The sequence below is a fragment of the Pezoporus occidentalis genome, unplaced genomic scaffold (genome assembly GCF_034315485.1).
Source record: "Pezoporus occidentalis ecotype Australia unplaced genomic scaffold, CSIRO_AGI_Poc_V1 ctg2, whole genome shotgun sequence".
NCBI lineage: Eukaryota > Metazoa > Chordata > Aves > Psittaciformes > Psittacidae > Pezoporus > Pezoporus occidentalis.
This window is the reverse complement of record NW_026913855.1, coordinates 17334979-17358489: the sequence shown is the minus strand read 5'-3', so window position 1 is coordinate 17358489 and position 23511 is coordinate 17334979. Positions and strand designations below refer to the sequence as shown.

At 37.6% G+C, this 23511-nt stretch overlaps 1 protein-coding gene across 3 annotated transcripts in view; it reads right to left on the bottom strand.

The window, feature by feature from the left end:
• Nucleotides 1-23511, bottom strand: part of CDKAL1 (CDK5 regulatory subunit associated protein 1 like 1) — a 392748-nt gene that overhangs the window by 348219 nt on the left and 21018 nt on the right. The gene's annotated exons all lie outside the window — the stretch shown is intronic.

The window sequence follows — 23511 nt, the reverse complement described above, 5'->3', positions numbered from 1 at the left end:
ACTTTATTTCCTCCAGTCAATCAGGCAGTTCTCCCAGTGATGATTAAGAGTGGCCTCATAATGGCATCTGTTAACTCCATTGATGCCCATGGGCACATCCAATCAGGGCTCATGACCTTATGTATTTTCAATTCACCTCAGTATGCCCTAACCCTATCCTTTTTCCACTGGAAGCAAGTCAAGTCCTCCTTCCTTGCAACAACCACCATCCCTGCACTAGGTGACCATAATCCCTCTTGGTAAATTGCGCAGGCTCAGTTATCAGTTGCAGTAGCGCGGGCAGGTAGCTTGCAGATGGGGGAATAGGTACAACTGTTTGCCAAACTGAGACTGGCTTAGGTTGTTAGAGACATCGAATTTTCCACAAACACCACATCACAGATCCAAATTAAAAAGCAGATGTAGAAAAAGATGAGGTGACCCAACCAACAAGGTAACAAACCCAAGCAGAAAACGATGGTTTTACACAAGTACATAGACTTTTACTATCAGAAGATTAACATGCAACTACAGCATTAGCCAACAGTAAAACACTTAAGTTGCAGAAACTCATTTGACCATAGACAGAGTTGTGCTAATTTAAGCCCCACCTTAAAATATACTTAAGAAGATGAAATAAACTTCATCGCCTATACATTAGAGGGTTATAAGCATGACTGGTTAGAGCAATATAGGAATGCCTTCAATTACATCTCTACAATGTAAAACAAGCTTTAAAAGCTACAACATTGATTAAAAGATAGTTGCAATAATATACCTATAATGAAAAATGGAACAGCTACTTAGTCTCAAGCAGCTGATGCTAAACACCAAAGAGAAAAGTAGTCTCAGCCACAGGGCTCTGACTCAGACAGATAACGTATACCGAGACAGCCTTCAAGGGTACTGTTACCTTCTTCCCACAGTCTGGATGTCCACGTTGTTTGTAAAACAGATCCCAGACAGCCCAATATTTTAAAACAAAGCTAGCTACAAACACAACTTAAATTGTCCCTGCTCTTGCACTAGAGCAGTCAGCCAAAAACCAGACATTCTTAAATACACTGAGGTGTTTGCAATGCTCACAAAGCCACGTTCAGCCATAGCAGGAAATGGGAGATGATTACTGTATCTTTCTCACTCCACAAGAGATGAGCTGTAATGCTAAAATACACAACACGTTTGGTCTACGCAGTGAAGATTAAGTCACCTACGTGATAAAGTTAGAAGCCCCGCTCAGCTTCTCTTCTAGCAGATTTAAAATTTGACACAGTGCAAGAGGATAACAGAGAGTCTTCTACATTTTCTTAGAGGCGAGGCAACAATCTTTAATTCCTAGGCCAGTATTCAGACAAGAAACTATATGGGGAAGACTGGAACAGGGTCCTTATACAACACTCCTGTTGACAGCACCACGGTAGAATGAGTTCAAGAATGCCAAGATGATATAAGTACAAACCAGCTCCCAAAACACTACCTGAACACAGGTGTTACGTCCAGAGATTTTAAACAAAGCATACAGGCATCTGGGGAGAAGAAATTTAAACCAAGGTCTACCCCAAAAAATACCCTCTCTGTAAAAGGCAGAGTTTTGTGTTTATGCTAAACCTTACTGTTGTCAAATTTTCCATTCTGTAACACCATTCAAACTGCCTCTATTTAAAAGATACTGTGTAGATATAACTGTCTCAAACTAAACAAATAATTCCACCAGTTACGTAGAACCCAGCTCTTTTGGGTATGGCGCTTCTCCCATGCTCACAGACTAGAAGGCAAAGCAGCCTGGCCATGGTTAGTAACAGGAGTCAGTCGAGGAAATTGGAAGAAACGGAACAAAAAAAGCCTTTGATGATTTTTAGTTTGCCTTCTTATTTGCTGGTGCTACTATTTTTAGCACAATCAAGACAATGAAACATCTTTGAACACTCATTTTAAATAGCACCTTTTATATACATTGTCTTCATGTGACCGGAAACACTGCTACCCTATCACTAAAAAGGCTATCAATCTGTATAACAATAATTCTTAAGTCTCACTAGTTAAGTTTCAGATTTGTTCCCAGAGCATTTTTACTGCAGATATGAAACCTAATTCTGAAATCATTAACAATGACTTTCAGATACAAAAGTTAAAGAATACTTCTTGGAGAAAATGCATATTTATCTGTTTTGTAATAAGTTTCAAAATACATTTTCCCTTCAAGGTACACCAATAGACTACATAATATACTTTTTCTTGTGTAATCAGATGTAATTTGAATTTCTGATGTTCATACAGTATTGACATCGATCAACATAATGAAGTTATTTTTTCCTTTAATCACCTAAATACAGGGATTACTTAAATTCAAGTCCAGACTGTGGGAAAAAAAAAAAAGTTACTTTCTTTGAACTTAATCTACTGAACTCCAAGTATGTTTTCAAAAGATGAAATATGTAAACCACAGGCAAAATCCAGGCTTACAAACACAGCTTATTGTTCTGCCTAGTGCAGTGTATTAAGCTAAAGAAATATGAAGCCATCACCAACAGCAGTAAATCACTGGGGGAAAAAACAGCAATTTCATTCATTACAGAAGTTCTTCAGTCCTGTCCCAGTAGCACAGCAGCAGGCCGGTTTTGGCATACAGACACAACTTACAGCTATGTAACACAGGCGACAGACTTATCTGCACTAGCCCAGCTGAAGCACACAAAGGGAAGACAATGGCAGCTGCTCATGCTGGCACTGAAGCCTGTACTACACAGTATTTAGGAACCAAAATGGAACACTAACAAGTGACGCAACAAGGACCACCTCCAAACTTCAAGGATGAGGAGAGAAGATCTACAGGTTCTTTTTCCTTAGCACTGGTATGCTGCTATCTACATTCAAACACACCTTGCAGAACAAATCATGTATTCTGGATTTCTCAGACCACTAAATATTTCTACCCTAGGTCAGTATTTTATTCTTCATCTTACAGATGAAAAAAGCTATCAGGCATTGCTGAAGAGGTATTTGATACTTAGTGACAGCATAAAACCAGCAGGTTGCAATTATATTACATAAATAAACAGGGCAGGGGGATATTGTAATTTGAAAGCAGAAATTACAGTCCATTTTATCTTTGCACAAACCCCTTGTACTGGCCCAGTTTGATCATGGTAAAAGACAAGCAGCCAAAGTAATGGAAATAACTTTCCAATGCCATGAAGATGCAGGTACTGACATTAGGACATGGTAAAAAAGGATGTGTGTGTATATATACATATATATATATTGATTGTCATACATGAGTATGGTAACAGGTAAATTAATTACTGTTTAGCAAGCATACTTGGAATTACAAGTAACAGTCACCACAACTTACAGTTTACTGAAAGCAATTCCTGTTCAAGACGATAACTAGTCATACACAGCTGGAGGTCACACATGCTGTCGAACTACAGAGCACCTCACGGTAAAATTTGTTAGTGACTATTGACAGTCAGGCTTTGAGTACAATTACTTTTCTCTAGTCTTTGAGAAAAGTGCAGGATTTCATTAACTTCTCAAGGATTTGAGTAATCTCAATTCAAGCTGTAGATCTGACAGAACAATGAATATCGATGAAGGTTCAGAAGGACGCCAAATTAATATACTAGGAAATATTCTGAACACAAATGGCAATTTACCATCAGGAACACAACAAATCGACAGCTCATGCTGTCAGTCATGAAACTGGCAACAAGTCAGTGCTTCTGCAACAAATGAATACAAGAACCAAAGAAAAAAAAACTAAAACAAACCACAAAACCTTGAAAAAAATAAAAAAGAACACCAAACACACACAAAAAAACAAAGCCCCACATAAAAAACCCTAAACTACAACAAATCAATCTCTCAGTCTCTCTCCTATGCCTCTTCTTCTGCATCTGCTATGAAGAATAAGCTTCAAATTTTAGTTCTTTCTAGGTACAAATGACATTAAATCTGGAAACGTGCCACCAAGCACATGCGTGCATTACTGAAAGGTCCTGTTGATGGAAACACTTCATACTTCCCCTTTTAATCTTGTTTGTTACAAAACAGTAAGTAGCACCAGATTATTTTTGTTTCTGAGTGCCTTCCACCCAGTAATAGGTCATGCATGGAAAGAGTTAATACATGAAATTTTGTGTAAAGCTCATTTCACTGAACAGAAAGCAAATCATATGCAAATTTCTTAACTGCAAGTGTAGTGTGGGGCTAATAAGCACACGAACGCTTCACTATGCAAAATCCATGCAAATACCTGTGAAAGACTTTAACACGGGAATATACAATATTCAAAATGCATGCAAATACCCATTAAAGACTTTAACCTGGGAACACCGCCTGTCACACTACCTTTCTGTGTTTTGTGCACATTGTAATATTTTTCATATCTACAACGTCTGCACTCCTGACAATACAAAAATATTGAGTCAAGCAATTAGGCAAATTCTAAAGAAAACGCTTTGAGAAATATCAAACAACAATAAAGGAGGTCATATTTACACAACACACAGACTGTCTGCATATGAACGCAAGTTTGCATGGGCTGGGTCAAACCAAAACGCTCAGAAAGGTTCTTTCCTCCATGAGAACATACTAATGCTGGAACTGAGAGGTTTGTTAGACTGTTTTCACTCCACACAATTTTCTTGAAATGAAGCGCACATAACATCCTCTCCTGAAATGCTTGTAAACAATGCAACTAGAGTGCACAGTGCAATCAGTACAGAAGTCCAAGACAGAGCAAGAAAATACATATTCCCAAAATTCCATGCAAGCCTCAAATGAGTAGGCTTATTGTGGCACCAGGTAGCCCTGCAGAGTTACCAAAACATCATAAAATGAATAATTTTCTTAAATGTGACTTCTTAGATAAAAAATTATAAATAGATTTAATATCAGTCCTCATATGTTAACAAATATGGAAGAAAAACGTTTCTCTTTTAAGCAACTACAAATTTGAAACTGAATTTTCTTCAGTAAACACTGAAAAAGAAGAATGGAACTATACTAAAGCAGAAGTGCTTAATGAAACTAAACATACCATAACATACTCTCACCAAAAGAGAAATAAGCACCCTATGACTACGAAAGCATTGGACTTCGGAAGTGTTGGACTTTTTCAAACTAGTTTTCAGTAGCAGGGGACAGGGAGTGGAATTAGAATTAGACACTGATATTACTAATTTTTCGTTAGATTTGCTGTGCCAAATTTTTATCTGCTACTTCAGAGGAATAATGCAATTGCCTTCCAGTGTTTCTAGAAAAGTTAGAAAGTGACAGCCTGTGTCTTTAACATCTAATAGAACAAAACAAGCAGGCTGAGTAAAACTTAAAATTGGTGAAGATGAACATTTACAAATCAGAAATATTTCTAGATGAATCATTTAGACCAGCTTTTACAGATTGATACTAAAATAATGCATTTTCTATTATGAAATTCTTACACATTTCAAATTCACATTTTGTCTTCTTCCATGACACATCTGAGAGACATACTGACTCTCATCTTGCCAAGATGTGCTATGCAGGCAACGCATTTCAGTTATAAATAATGTAGCCGCAAGCGTATTGGTTTTGAAATAACAACCTACTTTTAGTCACTGGTAAAAAGATCATAAGAGCCAGTATCAAGTAGAGCACCGTGAAGTTTCAGTGCCAAGACTAGTATCCGCCTCTGCAAAAGGGCACTGGACTGTCAAGTCTAAAATAAATTCTGATACTTAACTGTCCTGTAACCAATGGCTCAAAGGCTCTTCTCCTTGCTTTCTCATTCTTCACTGAATTCTGCTTAACTGCTATTGATAGAAGGCTGTCATCCAGAACTATCTCATCTTTAATGATCTCCTTCCTGATAATGCATGTTGTTCCAAAATTGAAATGAGCAAATTTAATTTGTTTTCAGGATGCTATATGCACATGCTTTTGTCTGTGTGCCTACTGTTTAGTATCAACTAATTAGATATACCAGTAAAGTTTTTCTTTTATCATGTGTCACACTTGACACATGCTTAAGTGCTTTGAGTTTGGGGTTTCATTTCTTTTGTTCTCCTTTTTGGGGGTTTTGGATTTTTTTTGTTTGTTTTCATTTCTGCTGTTGAGGAGACAAAACTTAGACAGCTTTGAGCCCCAACCTCTTCTCATAATAAATTTCAGTCTTTCACTAGCAAATTCTCGAATTCTCTATTTTTTTTTTATACCCAGCCTTAAGAGTGCCATCAAAAGCAAACAAGATGTGCAACATACCTCCAACTGTATCTGAATACTTTTCCTACTTAAAAAAAGGCATGAGATGTGTAAATGAAAACATGCTTGAAGAACATCTAAATCTCTGCCTCCTAGTCACATAATAAAAGATTTATGCCTCCATCAGCCAGCGTTACATCAACTACTGAGGAGGCAACAACATTATCACAAAACCCCTGCTGCACCAAGCAAGCTTAGTTTAGCCTCTGGAAAGATTTCCTCTGAAAAATTAAATTAAAAATTAAAATGAGATTAAAAACAATTGTTATGAATGAACCTGCCAAACAGCAGTATACATTCCAATAACCTGGCCTCACTGCACAAACCAAGCAGCCCAGAACTCATAACACAGGCACGAGAGCTGCCATCCTGTAGCTGTCCCTGTTAGCCAAGTACAACAGGTGATGCTGCAAGATCACATTTATACGCCTGCTTAAAGGACAAATGACTCGCTAAGCCCACCACCAGATTTCTCTTCACTTCAGCTCCTTTTACTTCACAAGAAGGCACAGTCAAGCCTCAAAAGAGGCTTTCTCAGTATTGTATAAATTTGCCTGTATTGCCCAAGACCTCTGAAACTGCAACAAATCAGTCTAGCTATGAATAACCAGGAGACTGAAATCTATGAATATGAGGAGATATTTTTATCCTCTAAATGAGCTGCATTTGTGGAAGACTAAGGTAAAGAGAATAGTTTCCATTATAACAGCATGAATAGAAGCCTTTTTCTTTAGGCTGGTAACTTGCCAAGTGGAAACTATAACCCCCATCTCTTATTAAGGATTTGGAATAAATCCAACATCTGTTGTAACTTAATGTCAAAAGGCAATCTCAAATCTGCACTTGAAACTTTTCAAACTGACTGTACATCCTCTCCCATGATAACTGATTTACTGAAGGTGCTGTCTCACCTTCAATGCTATTTACAAAGAATAACTAATACACAAAAGTAGATTATTGGCAATAAAGCTGTACGTCAACAGGCAGCAAACACGTTCTCTAGCTAGTGTGCCATTAGAGCTCAAGCTGGTGTTTTAAATATGCTTGCTGCAGGCAAACGCACAGGCACGTTACTAGAAGCTCAGCTTCCAACAGCAAGTCATTAAAGCACAGTAACTCTAGCAGACCTTTGAGTACAAGAACCACCTTGTCGATCAGCTGGCAGGATTACCCATTCAAATTAATTTCTATCAAGTCTGCACTAGCAAATTGTTTACCTTATGGCACTAAAAACTTAATTTCCCTTTACTTTAAAAAAAAAAAAATCTACTTCAGTTTCAAATTATTTCATTTTCAAATTCAGTTCTAACACATTTCAAACACATCAGCACTAAAGCTCAACAGAAAATCTATCTTCCATTTGGTAAAAAATACAGCAACGGAAAAAATTAAAATTTCGTCAAATAGCACTTCACAAAAAAGTGAAAAAAAGATCCTTAGTGTGGCAAACTCTACTTTTATGGTTTCTAAATAAAACTTTTTTTTTCCCGCTTTTATGTTATAATAATATAAAGTGTTAAAAAAAAAAAATCACTAGAAGTCAGCAGAAATGCTGCAAGTTACTATTTGAATTTATTTTCAAGAAAACTCTCATTTTTCTACATCAGTCCTAACTAAACTATGAACCTCAACTATCTCCCATTCCAATCTTAATGTTCTATTAATTTGGGACTAGCAGCTTGATGAGGCTGAAAAATGGCCCAAAACACATTAAAAACTTCAATTAACACTTCATTGAAGAAGAATGGATATTTTCCTCCTTTCACCAAAGCCTGCATTTCTCTTCCAACCACGTTGTAACATTTGATGTAATGGAACATTTCAGTCAGAACAAAGAATGCTAAAAATTAAATCCTTTTTTCTTTAAATAACTTTAATTGTAAACAGTAGCTTCTGACAAAATAGGATGAAGTAAAAAGCTGAAGTTTATGTCACCACAGAAACAGTAGCAAAATCTTAGCCATTACAGTCTTTCAACAGCACTAGCCACAAAGCATGTCACCACTTCAACACTTGCAAACATTTAGTGTTATCTTTAGGGTAACTCTGCTGCTTACAAGCAGCTTTGAATATCAGCTTGGTTTGAAAAGACAGCAAGCCTTGAAGGGTGAGCAGAGTTACGTAAAGCTACTTGCTTTCTATTTTACTATAGTGGAGCAGTGCAACTTGAAAACTTTGAACTCGTGTAATAAAATACCAGTTTGCTTTAAGCTTCAGTCTCAAAAGAAGTTATAACCTCTGTACCAAAATCCTCCATTGCTGACCACAAAATATACTTGCTTATACAATTAAATAGTTGAGCAACATTAACAGATTTCTGCAGAGTCTTAACTTTCACATTTTCATGCATTAAGAATCACTGTTAACTATTTTTGTTTACCAAGTAATTAATGGTTAACTTTACATTTGTCATTTATGTAAATCTGTATGGCAGATGGAAACCAAAGGAAACCACTCAGTTAAGCATGGAAAAACCTCCACTTCCTTCTCCCTTCACCCAAACAGTTCCAAGAAAAGAACCTACTCAGGTGTTGCATATCTTTTATTCCTTAGGCTTTTAGCCCACCAAAAATTATTTACAGTCTTGTTTAGCACTGACAACTTTAAAAGTTCTGAAATCATACATGACATTAGTGTTTGCATGATAGATAACCCAGTCCCAATTCTCTATACTAGACCACATGTCCACTTGAAGTTACGTCTAGTACAAAACAGAGGTTTGTGTACAGCTTGCAAATACTACGCATTATGGAGAGCTTTAACTTCTCAACAGCCATGCATGAGATTTATGGAAGTTACAGAAATCATTCTGAAACTGTCCAACAAGTACTTACTCTCCATGAAGAAAACATTTTCTTATGCATTTTCACACACAAAAAAAACCACAGTGTTTGTTACTTCATGTTACTGCTGTTGTTAAAACCCAGTGATGTGATAGAAAAGAAATTCCTGTGTTCTCCAACACTGAAAGCTTCAAAAATCAAAATCTTATCTGAATAATAGATAGTGCTGAACTTCTTCCACATACCTTTTAAGGTCAGCAGGTACAAAAAAAATGGTAGTAGGATAAAGTCTTTTTACTTAGCAATTCGTTGATCACTGACATGCTGACCACAGCCAGTCTTTCTTGTCTGGCACAGGGGGACACAGGATTTTCAGAAGATGCTCTCAGAAATACAAAAGGTTTCAAGCAAATTACAAAAGAAGCTGCTTCCAGACCCCATAGGTAATGATGTCTCACCTACTTTATTCCTCAAATCTTTGGCCCTGAAAATATTTCCAGCAACAAATTTCAGGAGTTAGTTAAGTTTACAGCACATACAAAAGCACTGCATTTTACACATTAACTTTTTATGTTTTCATCTTAGTTGTTTGACACAACAGTAGCAATGCAAATGTATAACAAGTCATATTCCTGCCAACATTTCTGCCATAGCATGAGGTAAAATCCTCAGTTTTGAGCATTTTCTCCCTGATCGTTCTCTACAAACTACTTTATTTTTACAGCTCCCTTAACTAGCTGTGCCAGAGAACACTGCTTATACCACCACTTTACTAATGGGGACTACTTTAAAATTAAAAAAGAGAGCATTCATAGGACCACAAAAGCGTCACAAATGACTTAGTTACTTCTCACCTAGAGGGAGCCAACTGAAAATATCAAAACACAATCTAACTACAGATGCAAGTGGCTACACACAAACCATCATACTGATAAACCTGATTTATCATTAATCTTTTGAAGAGAAGGAAAACAACCTTTTTAGCTCTGGTAATCCTGGTTCTTGTAATTCTATTAGGCAAAAAAAAAGAAAAGCAGCATTCAAGGAGGCTTTTCACCGTCTTCCAAACAGACACACTCCACACAAACCCAAGCATTTTCAGACTCTTAATCAGTGTGAACACTCCTATTGAGCACACTCCTCCTGCCTCTCCTCCCTCTATGCTTCTTCAACAATCCCATAACTTTATCTGAATCAAGCCCTGACATGTTGCCTATGCACCTTCTGTCTGAATAGCCTAAGGGAACCATCTATCAACATTAACAGTTGTTTAAAAAAAAAAACAACAAAAAAGAACAAAATAAAAACCCAGACCCACACCATAAAACTTCACTCTCTGAAAAATTTATCTAGAATAAATTAAGATATTACTGCCTCCAAATATTCACTACTGTACCCTCAGCAGGAGATCCTTGTCTTCACAGAAAGCCAATGGATTACATGTGATTTTCCCCTCCTTTCCTCTTCTTCTTACTCCACACCATACGAAGTAATATGACAACATCTAAGCCACCTTTGGTGGATGACTGTGCCAGTGCTCTTACTTGCTGGTCGCACACAGACACAGCAGAAAGCCGCATCAGGAACACAGCATCTCTGTTCACGCAAGACAGCGGGTCTGGTGGATGGTCCTGAAAGACAACACTGGACCAGCATTCCCAAAGAAGCAAGACTTCAAGTGCTGGTCTCCAGACACCACCCATAAGTTCTACAAACACACGGAAAAGCCTTTACATATGCATGCATGGCAGCCACTTACCTGCTTCTGAACACTAAAACCAAGGGGATATAGATGGAAAGTGCTATATCCCTACGCCATGCCCTCCGTGAATAACCTACTCCCTTTGTGCAGGTCAATGCAGTAACCACCACGTATTTAACTCCTTATGTTCTGTATGTTAAATTAGAAGATACCTGCCTCACAGAAGTACACCAAAGCAGGCCACATCTTCCTGGAGAACAGTGCTCCCAATACCAGCTTTTCACCTCAAAACAAGTGAGACACATCTTTCCTTCAACACAAAGCACTGCAACCCAGCAGCTGGCTATCACAGATGGCAGGCAGGGGGGCCAACTAGACTCTTGTTATTGCTACTTTGTACTTGGATGCCTTAACTATGAAGGGAAGACATATTTTGCCCTGTTACCTCAGGGCTTATTAATCCAGAAGAAAACAAACCAAGTAAAACCCTTGTGGTTAGAATACCTTGCAGGAGAAATCTTTCAGATAAACAACAATTCTGTTTAACAACAACAACAACAACAATGTGAATAACAGCAAAACAAAGAGCATCTACTTACAATAAACATTTTTTTCTTTAAGGGACACAAAATCAGTTACTTTACTCAAATGATTTAATACAGCACTATAAAAATGGTCTGTGTCAACCTCTGGACAGGCAGCATCTACAATAAAATTTGTAATGTAAACACTTCTCAATATTTTCCAAGAAAATTATCTATTTAGCAATGAAATTATCTTTTTACTTGACAAAGAAAACCCATCCAGCCATGGAAGAAAAAACCACAAGGATGTAGACGTTTCCAAAATACAATAAACACTTGCTTCAGAATTCAGAGGATAGGCAGAATTTCCTCAGTAATCAGTAACTTTGATAGTCTGACACAACTACAAAACTAGAAACATTTTTCTCCTGACATGCTAGTGCATTACCAAACCTGATTGTCAATAGTCTCTTAACATTTATTTGATTAAACCTTAAGAAACATGCTCAAAATTCACACAAATAGCAAATGCTTTCAGAACTGGAAACTACAAGAATGAAATTTTCATAACAACAATCATCTGATTTTAGAGCCATTCATTATTTAGGTATTAAAAAAACAAAGTTCAGACAACACGTGCTAAAAATGAACTCTCCAAAATAGTCAGTTCTCCCCATGCTGCTTTGTTTTACAAAGTAACGGTATTTTTCAAATAAGGAAGTTAATTCATTATACATTTATAAAAAATACATTTAATCCTTTGCATGGCATTGCTAAAGACAGACTCCCCGCTAAGGTGCCCAAGGCATTAACTGGCAAGAAGCAAATCCTGTGGCATAATCTAAGGTTTGGTACATAATTGATACGAACTGTGCAATTTTGGAAGACACTTGTCATATATTATAGATAAATACACAAGTAAAAGCTCTAAAACTGAAGTCTCCCCTCTTAAACAGCATTCAGCTCCCACAAGCACTGCCAGTCCGAGGAAGATCTCGGATCCCAAATTACCAGTGCAGTTTCCAGGAACACGGAGTTTGGGTGGGTTTTCTGCTCAGGTTTTATCTGTTTGAAATCTGAGCTCATATTATACAGAAGAAAAAACCTGAGGCAGATGCCTTCAAGAATTAGAAATAGAAGTGTGCAAGATGTGTGTATACCTTATCTTTCAAAAACATGTTTAAATGGGTCCCTGCAAGCTTAGCTCCATGCACTCCACAGCTTTACGATGAAAAGAAATCCCCTCATCACTGAAATACCTTTTTTCACTGTTCTTTATTTAGCATTCAGGGAGGCAAAACATGAAGACCACATCTAATAACAGTTGTCACCACCACTGCCCTCCCAGCATGCCTGGTAAGCCAATGTCCAAACACTCATCAAGCTTTTTGCATGTAGGGGTTATAAATCACAAGACTGGATGCATCCGACTGATAGTAACCATGGAGCTGTAATATAGCAAAGGGCCTGTGGCAAGGTGAGTATGCAGGAGGCACACATCTTTCAGGCTGTGCCATTCATCGCAATGTATTGTCTGGTACTATCATTAATACTTATGCACTACTTTCTAATTTCAAGTTATACAATTGACTTTCAGAAGACACTTGCATGTCATCTGTCTTTAAAACAAGGTGCTGAATAATCTAGTCAAAAGGGCTAGAAGGGAATTCACACAGACAGTAGCTGACTTCTCCCCGCCGATGATGTGCTGTCAAGTACTTAAAGCACTTTTGAATCATTATGCGAGGACTTTTCAGAATTAAATTACAAGCGTGACATATGGCATGAAATGAAGGATCCAGACCACAACGCTGTCATTACTGTTAAAATCCTGCATCATTCAAAACGTGAACAAATTAGTTATGCCACACTTTTTAAGAATTGGTACATTCTGAAACAGTAGTATCTAAAGCTACCTTTTTTTGGCATTGTGCAGCTCACCATTTAATTCTTGTATGCTGGCAGAACTGCACTGGTGCAAGAGCTGGTGATGCCAACTGCGCTGGGGCACTCCAAGTCACATAAACCAGAAGCCAGATCCTGTTCATCCATTCTCTAGTCACAGTCACCTTCAACGCCCCCACCCTCTTTTCTTTCCCCAGATATATGCCACTGCCCATTTACAGGTCTGCCTGCCTCTCCTCCACATGGAATTGTCTCCCCACAGGCACCCCACACAAATAGTCTACTCACAAACTGAGAACCAGTACATAGATAATATCTTTTCAACTGCAAACAGCAGCTACCAAATCCATCCTCCTGTTCCCCCAGAAGCAAGGAATGTTTATAAAGAAGAATACATTTGTTTGGGTTTGCATTTTTTTACACCTAAAATAATATTTCTTGTCAAACACTGGCAAGTTTTGTTTTAGGAAACTGCCCACTGTGGTAGACTGTGGATAAAAGATTAATCATATTCTCTATATTGCTAGTTTATTAAGACACACACAAAAAAATAGATGTTTTTCCAGCTCCCCAGCAATGTGTTCAAAAGCTTTTCTGTTAAGTTAAAGCAAATGGGAAAATCTGCTGTGAGCCTTAAATAGCAAAACTGCTTCTATGTGTTTTAATCAAGGTCATGGGACCTTATGTGACCTGTTGATCTATACCTCAGAGAACACAGCAGCAGAGGCATATATATTTTAGAACAAAAATACTATTCCAAAATATTTTCCTTATATTCCAAGAAGGATGAAGATACAGGAACAATGTTTAAAAAAAAGTCCTTCTTCCCAGCTTTTTGTGGGCTGATACACAATCCGGTCACACAAAAGACCAGGGGCTTCAAAGCACAGCATCAGCCAACACTCAGGCACCCATCCCACAGCTGACGCCCTGCACAGGGCAGCGGCTGCGAGCTGCAACACAGCATCCTTCCACTTAACTAACAAACACTTGCTTTAGCAGTCCACACCATCCTTCACATTTGTACTGAAAAAGGAACCGTGCTACCATGAAGAAAGGATCTATGTGTCAATCACCTACTCCTTTCCAACCATCAGCAGCAGAAATCAGGCCATGATTTGGAAAAGCAGTGGAGGAAAGTTATGCACATTTTTGCCATATGGTCATTTTTGTTCCTCTATTGCCAAAGCTCTCAACATGCTACTTATGTCAGCATACAGTAATTGAGTAACCTAAACCAATTTTGAAATGACTGAAATTCAAGATGAGAGGACTTTTCAATTTGATAATCATTACTTCTCTAAAATTGTTCTATTCTATAAAAGCTCCTTTAGCCTGTCCTACTAAAGAAGCCAATGAATAACATTTTGTGATATGTTTCAAACACCCATTTTTAAAGTTAGCACGAATAAAAGATGACTTAAAAGGAAAAAGAACATTAAAAAAAAAGAGCCATCCAAGATTATTTCTCCATCAGCCCTCATTCCCCTCTATTCGCACACCTTTTCACCAGTCAGGTCAAGGCAAGGACATGAAGCCTTTCCCCACACAATTCATCTTTAAGACAACTTACATTGTCAGAATACTCGAGGTATACAGCAGGCTGACAGACACTATCCATTTGGAAACTTTTCAATGGAAAGTAGATTAATCAGCTGTAAAAGCAAAACCCACATTCTTCAAATCTTAATTAGGATTTTTTTAGTTGAAGCAGCAAATCTAAATACTGCAGAAACTGGAAGAGAGCAAGCAGAAAACTCAATGTTCTAACTACTTAAAGGTCTCCAACCCACTAAATAAGGCCTGCAAAGGCTGACTTTAATGCTTTAAGTGAGAAAAAGCAGATAGAAGCGTGAGTACAGGTTTTGGCTAATACGTTAGCTTCCAATATTTTGTTTCAAAACATGAAAAGAATACAACATAATTAGGACAGGTGTGTTTAAGAAGAAACCAAGCAACTAACATATGCTATTGCAGGTAGACAGACTTTCAAACCCACTACAAAAGCTTCAGGGTTCATAGCATATCAGATTTAAAAAAAACCTTGCATCTGACCTACAACATTTTCTTCTGGCTCTTAATGCTTTAATGCAGCAGACTAGAGAGAACAGATTTGAAATGTTGCTCTCATTTATATGAGACAAAATGCGTTCTTCTTTAACGCATGGAATTTCTAGAAAATAATACTAAAATGATGAAATTATAGCACAAGAAAGCACTAGGAAACACAGCAAATGACATAAGCACAATCTGTAAAATAACGTCATACTTAAGATTGCAAATACTCTTTTTATAACTCAATCTAATTGTACAAGAACTATTAAAACAGTTAATTACCAATTTCTTCATAATTACTGATATGTAGTTAAGCAGAATCTCAATAATGTAAAGCAGCACTCATATTTTTTCCTATCCTAAGTAAAGTGGGTTATTTGTAGCATACCAGATGTCTGCTGACAAGGAAGAAAATAAGCTAAAGCAGCATTTTAAGCAAAATATAGAAATTCTTCCCTATAATTCATTTTGTTCAGGTGATGAAGAGGTACCCACTTAAATTCTCTGGGTCACATTTTCTGCATCTGATCTAACCTTACCCTTTTTACAGGGATAACACCAGCAGTGAGCCATTTCCCACACATCCTCTACAACAAAACAACATCCCAGAGTAGCAAGCAACTTCTGTTTCCTAGCAAATGTCCCATTAATTTTAGTCAAAGTCCTATGCAAAGAGCCTTAAGCTCTTTCTGTACAGTATATTCCATTTTATCAATTTATAATCAATAAAATAAGTAAACCCTGATGATAAGTGAAGGTCCCTATACCAAGAAGCAAAAAGACTTTCAGAAAAACAGGAAAACCTTCCCAAACTGAAAACAGTATAAAAGAAACATCAGCTGGTTTAATAAAGAGAAAGTATTGCATTCAGCGTCTCGGAAGTTTACTTTTTAAGACGCACTTTATGCTCACTTTGAGTTTTTTCTTATCCCTCAACAGTACTCACACATCATCAGTGTCTAAGCCTGAACTCAAACAGTAAAAAAATTGAAACAACTCTTCCAAATGGTATGTCATTTCTAAAGTTTTGATGATAGTTTCCATTATAGGAAATGGTAAGAGAATTATACTTCTCTTTATTATTACTTGGGCAGTTTGTGATGAACACAGCACTAGGTTAGTACAGAATTCACCATTGTAAGAACTGCCTAAAAACGAGCTAGAAAATACTTTCCATGGGATAAAGAAAAATTATGTGAAACACTCCTCTGCCTTCCCCCACTGCCCACAAGTGCAAGAAAACCTCTTCCCCCGCTTCACAGAGAGATAAAGACACCTTGTAAACCCTTGTAAACTGAGTGCAGACCCGCTGACAGAAAAACGATACAAACACAAAGGAAAATTGGGGCAAGAACCTAAGTAGAAGAAAACCAGCCAGAAACTAAGCTGACTTTATCTAACAAGGAAAACCAAAACAGTCTGTTTTCCCTCCCCAACATCTTCCTCCTCATCTAGAATGGCTCCTAAGGCTTACCATTTTTTGCAGAATCAGAGAGTGGCCAAGGTCGAAAGGGACCTCTGGAGATGGTCTAGTCCAACCCCCAGCCTCAAAGCAGGGACAACTAGAACAGGCTGCTCAGGGCTGTGGCCAGTGGTTTTGTTTTGAATGTCTTCAAGGATGGAGATTCCACACCGCAAGAGACATGTTACAGCATTTGACCAACCTCACTATATAAGAAAAAATCTTATGTTTAAATGGAATTTCTTCTATTTCAATTTGTGCCCATTGCCTCTTGTCCTCTCACTGGGCACTACAGAGAAGAGTTACATGCAAATCTTACCATATATTGACAATCTTTACTTGCATCTACAGCAGGGACATTAATCAAGCCCAACACAGAAAGGCCTGTGAGTGTTCATCAGAGCACAAAGCACATATATTTCAAACAGGGCTATTATAAGCCTGCTGACAGATCCAAAAATTAGGAAAATTATTACATTTATACTGTTACTGGCTCATTAATAAGCAATATAAATATTCACATCTTACATAGTCATTAGAAAGTCAACTGACCTACAGGTCAGTCATGCTCAAACTTTGTTTATTTGAGGATTCCCCTCTTTTACCATAAAGGTTTAAGAGCCCCTACCTCCACTTGCTCTTCCCACACCCAGACTCGAGCTTCCAGCCTGTTCCAAACCCTTGCACCTTAACCTCCAGGCACCACCTCACAGAGGGTAACAGTTCACAGCAACTGTTCCTCCCTAAAGAAGCATGTACCCACTGGCCAACATCCATCCACCCACCCTAAGCCTCCCCAGATGTGGCATATCACATTCCAGCAGTTAGCAAGGTGAAAGTATTGGCACTTCTTCAATTTCCACACATCATCACTGACTGAAAGAAATCATTACCTTCAATACAGTTACTAAAGAGGAGAGTTTATGTGATGGAAAGAGAGACAGTTCTGGATGAATAGTAGGCAGCTTGTCATACTCATTTTCCCCTCAGAACATTATTCTACATGCTACCTTCTCAAAGAGTTCATCAGTAGTAGCTGTTAGATGGCTGCAGGAATCTTAGTAGAAAAAAACAACAGTAAGCAAAGATCTGCTAGTTGTGCATGTACTTCCCCTAAACCACTATTGCAAGTAGCCAGAAAGTGACTGGTGAAAAGTTTAACTTTATCATTAATGCAAACCTCCTCCCTGTTTTCCAGCATTTCAGTCACCAAAAAAAAACAAGGCACAACACTGACCCTAATATAGAAATTTAAACTGGAACTAACTATTTACAGGGGCTTTAGTAACAGATGTCTTAGACCAAACAGATCCAAGGCTCTTTGACATACACAGCATGCTCTACACCAGAGGTGGCCTGGCAGCCAGGGAAACACACCTGCACTTACCCTGCTGTAACAAGCACCCACTCTGTGACTAACAAGAGGCTCCAGAAACCCCCTCCCTGCTTCAAGAAGCAGTTTGTTTATATTGCACATTTTCCCAATAGGTATCAAGATAAGGTCTACTAGGGACACCTGTGGCCAGGTGAATAGTCATCAACTTCCTCTGACCATTTCTGTTCACATGGCCCCACTTATTCTGCAAAGTGACCACCTGGCTATTTCTTCCCCCAAAATCAGAAGTTTAATACCAATGCCAGTAATTCTTCAACTCTTCATCCATTTTTGCTGATTAAGCACTAATTTAAACAGCTAGTAAAGGTTTCTAAAACATGACAAATATCAGTATTACATAAATCCATTGCAACTCATGCAGATTTTCTGTTTGTAGAAGTTCCAATAAATCAGAAGAAAGCTATATAAGTTAGTCCAAAGGCAAATCATGCTAATAAGCTACATCTGGAGTTTTAGATTAAATACATCACTCAAGTGCTTCACAGGCTTTTACTTTAAGTCTCCTGACTTTCTAAGGCCGTTATCAACCCAAATCCAAATCATACATATGCCTCCCTGAACGGGGCCTGCCTTTTTTTGTGGTACCTCTGTTTACACAGCTTATCCCTTATCACACTGACAACACTGGGAGCCGCAGCAGATGGTCCCCTCAGACACAACTCTAACAGGTTTTCTCCACTCCCCCATTCCACTTTTTTTTTGTGCAAACAACTGATAAGGAAGGCTGCTGCAATGATTTACTGATATCTGAAGTTGAAAATTGACAAAAGGCAAACTGCTTTTGTCCCATCCCCCCCCCCCCCCCCTCCTGTGAACCTCTTAACCTCTTAACTACTAAGCAACACAGACAAAGAGTATTAATAATTGTACAAACCACACACTCTGTTGGATTAGCGCTTCAAACACAACCAGTATCGGTTAATTTAAAAATCATTACTACCTTTACAAGTTATGCCAGTTACACCAACCAGCCTCCTACTACTAAAGGAGAAAATAGGAGGCAGTCTCCTTTACAATTAAAAATATTACCCTACTGATTTGGGAAATGCCTTTAGATTATGTTCAAGACTATTTCCATCAGTCTACTGAAAACAGGCACTCAGGCAGAAATCAGACTAGAGACTGGACATTTCATATGTAAATAAACATTTACATTCATGTAACAACCCACAGCAACCTCAAGCTCACTGACATAAAAATCCAAATGCTTTCAATGTTGCTATTAAAAAGATGCTTAAAACTAAGCTCCATATAAATTCTATTAAGCAAGCCAGACTCTTACTACTGGAGAAGATGATTTGCAAAAACACTTCACCACTTCACCTAAATGTTGCAAAAAAAACCTTAAAGGTTGGCAAAAACATCTCAGCTAACCATCTATGAAGAAGCATCTGCAAGGAGACAGTAATGAAACAGACAGACCCAGAGGGCTTTCTTAAATGTAGGTCATGCCTGTCAGACCACAGCAAAAGGCACAGTAACATTTGCTGAAGAGAACCCAGAGTTACAAGTGTACACGAAAATTTACTCTGTAGGCAGACACTAACAGTTACACATTTGTGACTGCTGTCTGATGCTTAAGAGGAATAGGAAGGAAAAGCTCCACAGAAGATAACTGTATTGAGTTTAACAGCCATAAAACATGACTTATAACACCTCGCACACTTTTTTCTTTCTTCTGGGCAACACCTTTATGGAAATTTCTATTTAAATCTCATGTCCATTTCACATCATGGGTTGGGGAAGGGCAGGGGACAAGTAGGCACAAAAGGTGATGTAAAACCAGTAATTTCTTTGGATTTATGCCACATTAAGCTGAAGATTTTAATTACCTAATTACTTAGATAAGAAATATTTAAAAGCTTGAGTATTACTACTCCAGATATCTGCAGTGTTCTTTCCTTGATTCACAGTTCGTGATTCTGATTTTTTTTTGTTAGACCAAAAATCCCACAGAAAAAGACTGTCTAATAATTTAAGATGTGGTACATATAAAAGAACATGAGACAGCATAATGGAAGCACTAGTACTGACAGCCTAATCACTGGCTTTTTTTTTTATTTTACTTGCAGAAGTAACGCAGCAAAAAAGACTGTAAGAATTTAATAAAATCTCCTGGCAACCAAGAAGGTCAGGAGATCAAAAGTACAGGTGGCAACTTCACCTTAACATCTACAAATCACACAGTTAACTAAGTATTTCAAAGCATAATACAATGAAAAGGACATTACTCAAAAATACTTCACTGCAATCACACATACATATCTCCTACCATAAAATCAGGGAGACAAAGCAATATTTCTTTCTTTCTAGAGGTAAGACAAGAGAAAAAGTGAGGAACCTCTTTCTGACCGGCAGATAGCTTACGAGCAGATTCACAGTCCACCATGGAACAAAAAAGCAATGCTGTTAAGATTCACCACAGATTAATCTTTCTGGAAGGAAGGTATCAGGTGAACTCAAACATTGTAAACAGGACACAGTAAAGACTGGAACAGATTACTTAATAATAAATCTCCATACTCGTGTAATTCTACAATTGGGCAGTAAAACTTGAATTCAAGCTAGGAGGTTACCTAGTGAAGGAAAGGTTAAGCAGTACAAGGAATCTATTTGCTCATTCTTTTTTCAGCCAGCAGTCATCAATCATGAGTCCAAAACAAGGAAAAAAATATTCTTCACTGGTCAGCAACAAAATTCCTCATTCAAAGCTCAGTTAATACAAGCTATCTGTATGTACATTTCTTCTGCGAATCTACTAATAAGACACCAACAAAAACCAGTATCAGGGTGACATCTCTTTCAGTTTCTAACATAACTCACATGCAGATGCGGTGACACCAACAGAAACACTTTTATACTTATTTACAATTCTATATAGATTAGGGTGTTTAGGAGGAGTGGGGATGTGTCTTTGATTTTTACAAGTTTATGTCCTCAATAAGTTTCAGATTTAAAAACACCATCCACTTGAACTCCTTTGGGCTGAACACAAATCTAGAGGTAACAGCTTTTGGCCTAAATTCATTATAGTATCAACATGAAATACCAGATGTACCAATAGGCTTTACATCCTTATTATCAGTGAAAATGACCTCTGTTAATCATCAGGGTTATTTACTAATTTTTAACAAACAAAAAGGAAAGATTCATTGGGAAGATTTTCCCTTGTCATGTTATTGCAAAGAGTAATCAACACAGTAGCATACCTATTAGCTTTTTTGCCAATAATTGTCTCAACGGCAGACACGTGTATGAACCTCAGTATTACAACTCTTTAAAGTTGCCACGACTGAGTAGTTCAGTGCTTGAATTTTACTTGATTTACAAGCAAACAAAAATTAGTATGACAAATGCGCTGTTAGAGCTGCAATCGTCTGTGGGACTGCAGTCTATTTCAAATACAGAAGTTAAAATCATTGGGCTGTAGTGTGAACAGGGTTGAACGCCAGTATTTAGACCAATTTCTTCTAGGAGCTTTAAGGATACATAAAGTAAGAGAGGGGGTATTGTGGTCAGAATCAAATCTCTGACAGGTCACGACGCTGTTCATTGGAAAACACTTCTGAGGTAAGATGGCAGTTTTCTGACAAAATCTACGGTGATTTAGACCTTCCCGTACAAAATAATGATTTCTAAAACTAACTGCATGCATATACTCAACTAGAAATACAGTTTAAATAAATTGTTCAAGATACATGAAACAGTGCTCACTGAACCATGAAGAATGTGAACTCTTAAGTGAAATGTTTTAAAGGTATTTAATAAATACTGTTCACGAATAGGAGGAAAACAAATTAACAGATTTAACTTTACTAATATCACAAATTTACCTGTACACATTGTAAACCAAGAATAAAAAGAAAGCACTGTGCATTTTTATTTAAACTAGCCTGAAGATAATTATGAATGCACACTCTGGCTGAACTGCAAGTATTCAGATTTTAAACATTAATTTACTTTGACTATGTGCACGTCAAAATGAAAGATTGCTGTCTGGATCCAGACATGCAGTATTAATACTGAACACATGCATTCATTTCAGGTCAGCAGACATTCCAACTCTACTTCAGCAGGTGGTAGGAATAGCACACTAATTAAAATCTGCATTAAAAAGTTCACAAGGGGCTATCTATCCTGAACAGCTCCCATGCAGAAACATGGCTACAACCTAAGTACTTGGTCCACTTTTGCTCAAGTCTGAAAAGAACTGAACTGCCCTTCACGTATCCCACCAATTACATCCCTTTCTGAACACCTACTTTTTCACTCTACCAACAGATTTTTCAAGGCAGCCCAAAGATTTCATGACCAAGTGTTAGATATTAAGGAAAGTACCAAACTACTTCTTCAAACTACTCTCACATTTAGATATCAAAGAAAAAAAAAACAAAAACATTAAGCTAAGCTCATTCCCTATTAGATCTTGTCTCTGGTCACTGAAGACACCGAGTGCCTTTCTTAAGTCATACATCTGAGAACAGTGTAAACAAACTAAAGCTAGCCTCAAGCCCAGATTACCTGTTAAGATACAGAGTTAGTTAATTTTACAGTAAACATGAACCTGCGTGTGGTTTGGTGTTTTTAAATTCTGTATTATACTTTTGGGAGTGGGTTGGTTTGGGGTTTTTGTAGTCAATACACACTACACTGAAGCCTAGAAATAAACTGATATTTTACAATCCAAAAAGTAGTTACAGGCTTTTTTTTTTTTTTTTTTACAAAATATACAGCACTAGCTGCCCATAACACCACATAACATGCACAGTCCATCTACTAGCCTCATTCCTAGTACCTTGTTCCTACAGCTGAATGAGACTACAATGGGACCAACAGGCTGACTGGAAGTAAAAGCTTAACTTGATGGCAACTACAGCAAATGAACTGGGTAGGCAATTAAGAACCCTGAAATGGAACATTCAAAATACACTTTTTGACAGTGACTTTTGTTCCTCAAGTGCAACTGATAATTGCATTTAATACATTCCAAATAAACAGTGATATTAGTCTTTTAACTCAGAAGACAACGATAACTACGTAATTTTTCTTCTTCAGATTTGAATAGACTAGGGATAAAGATAACTAGTCTATTACTGATAGCAAGAACAGAATTTTTGATTCTTTAATTATTCCCATAATAGCACTAAACCTTCCCACAGGGAGCATCAAGATAACAACACCTGCAAAAATATTCTCTCTCCATGTTTCAAAAACCACCCATTTCTCTGTATCCAAACCAATGCTCCATGGAGGGAAATTTAAAGTGCGGCCTAATCCCTTCTCTCTTGAAAACCACCTATAGCAGACACTCTTAGTATTCTTTTCCCCACTAAGCCTCACCATGTGACTTTTCATTGTAATTTGTTAGCACGCTTCACACACCTCTACACACAAATCCCCTGAAGAACCATTAGGTCGACCAAACATTGAAGGGATTTATGCAATTTGAAGGAAGGTTAGAT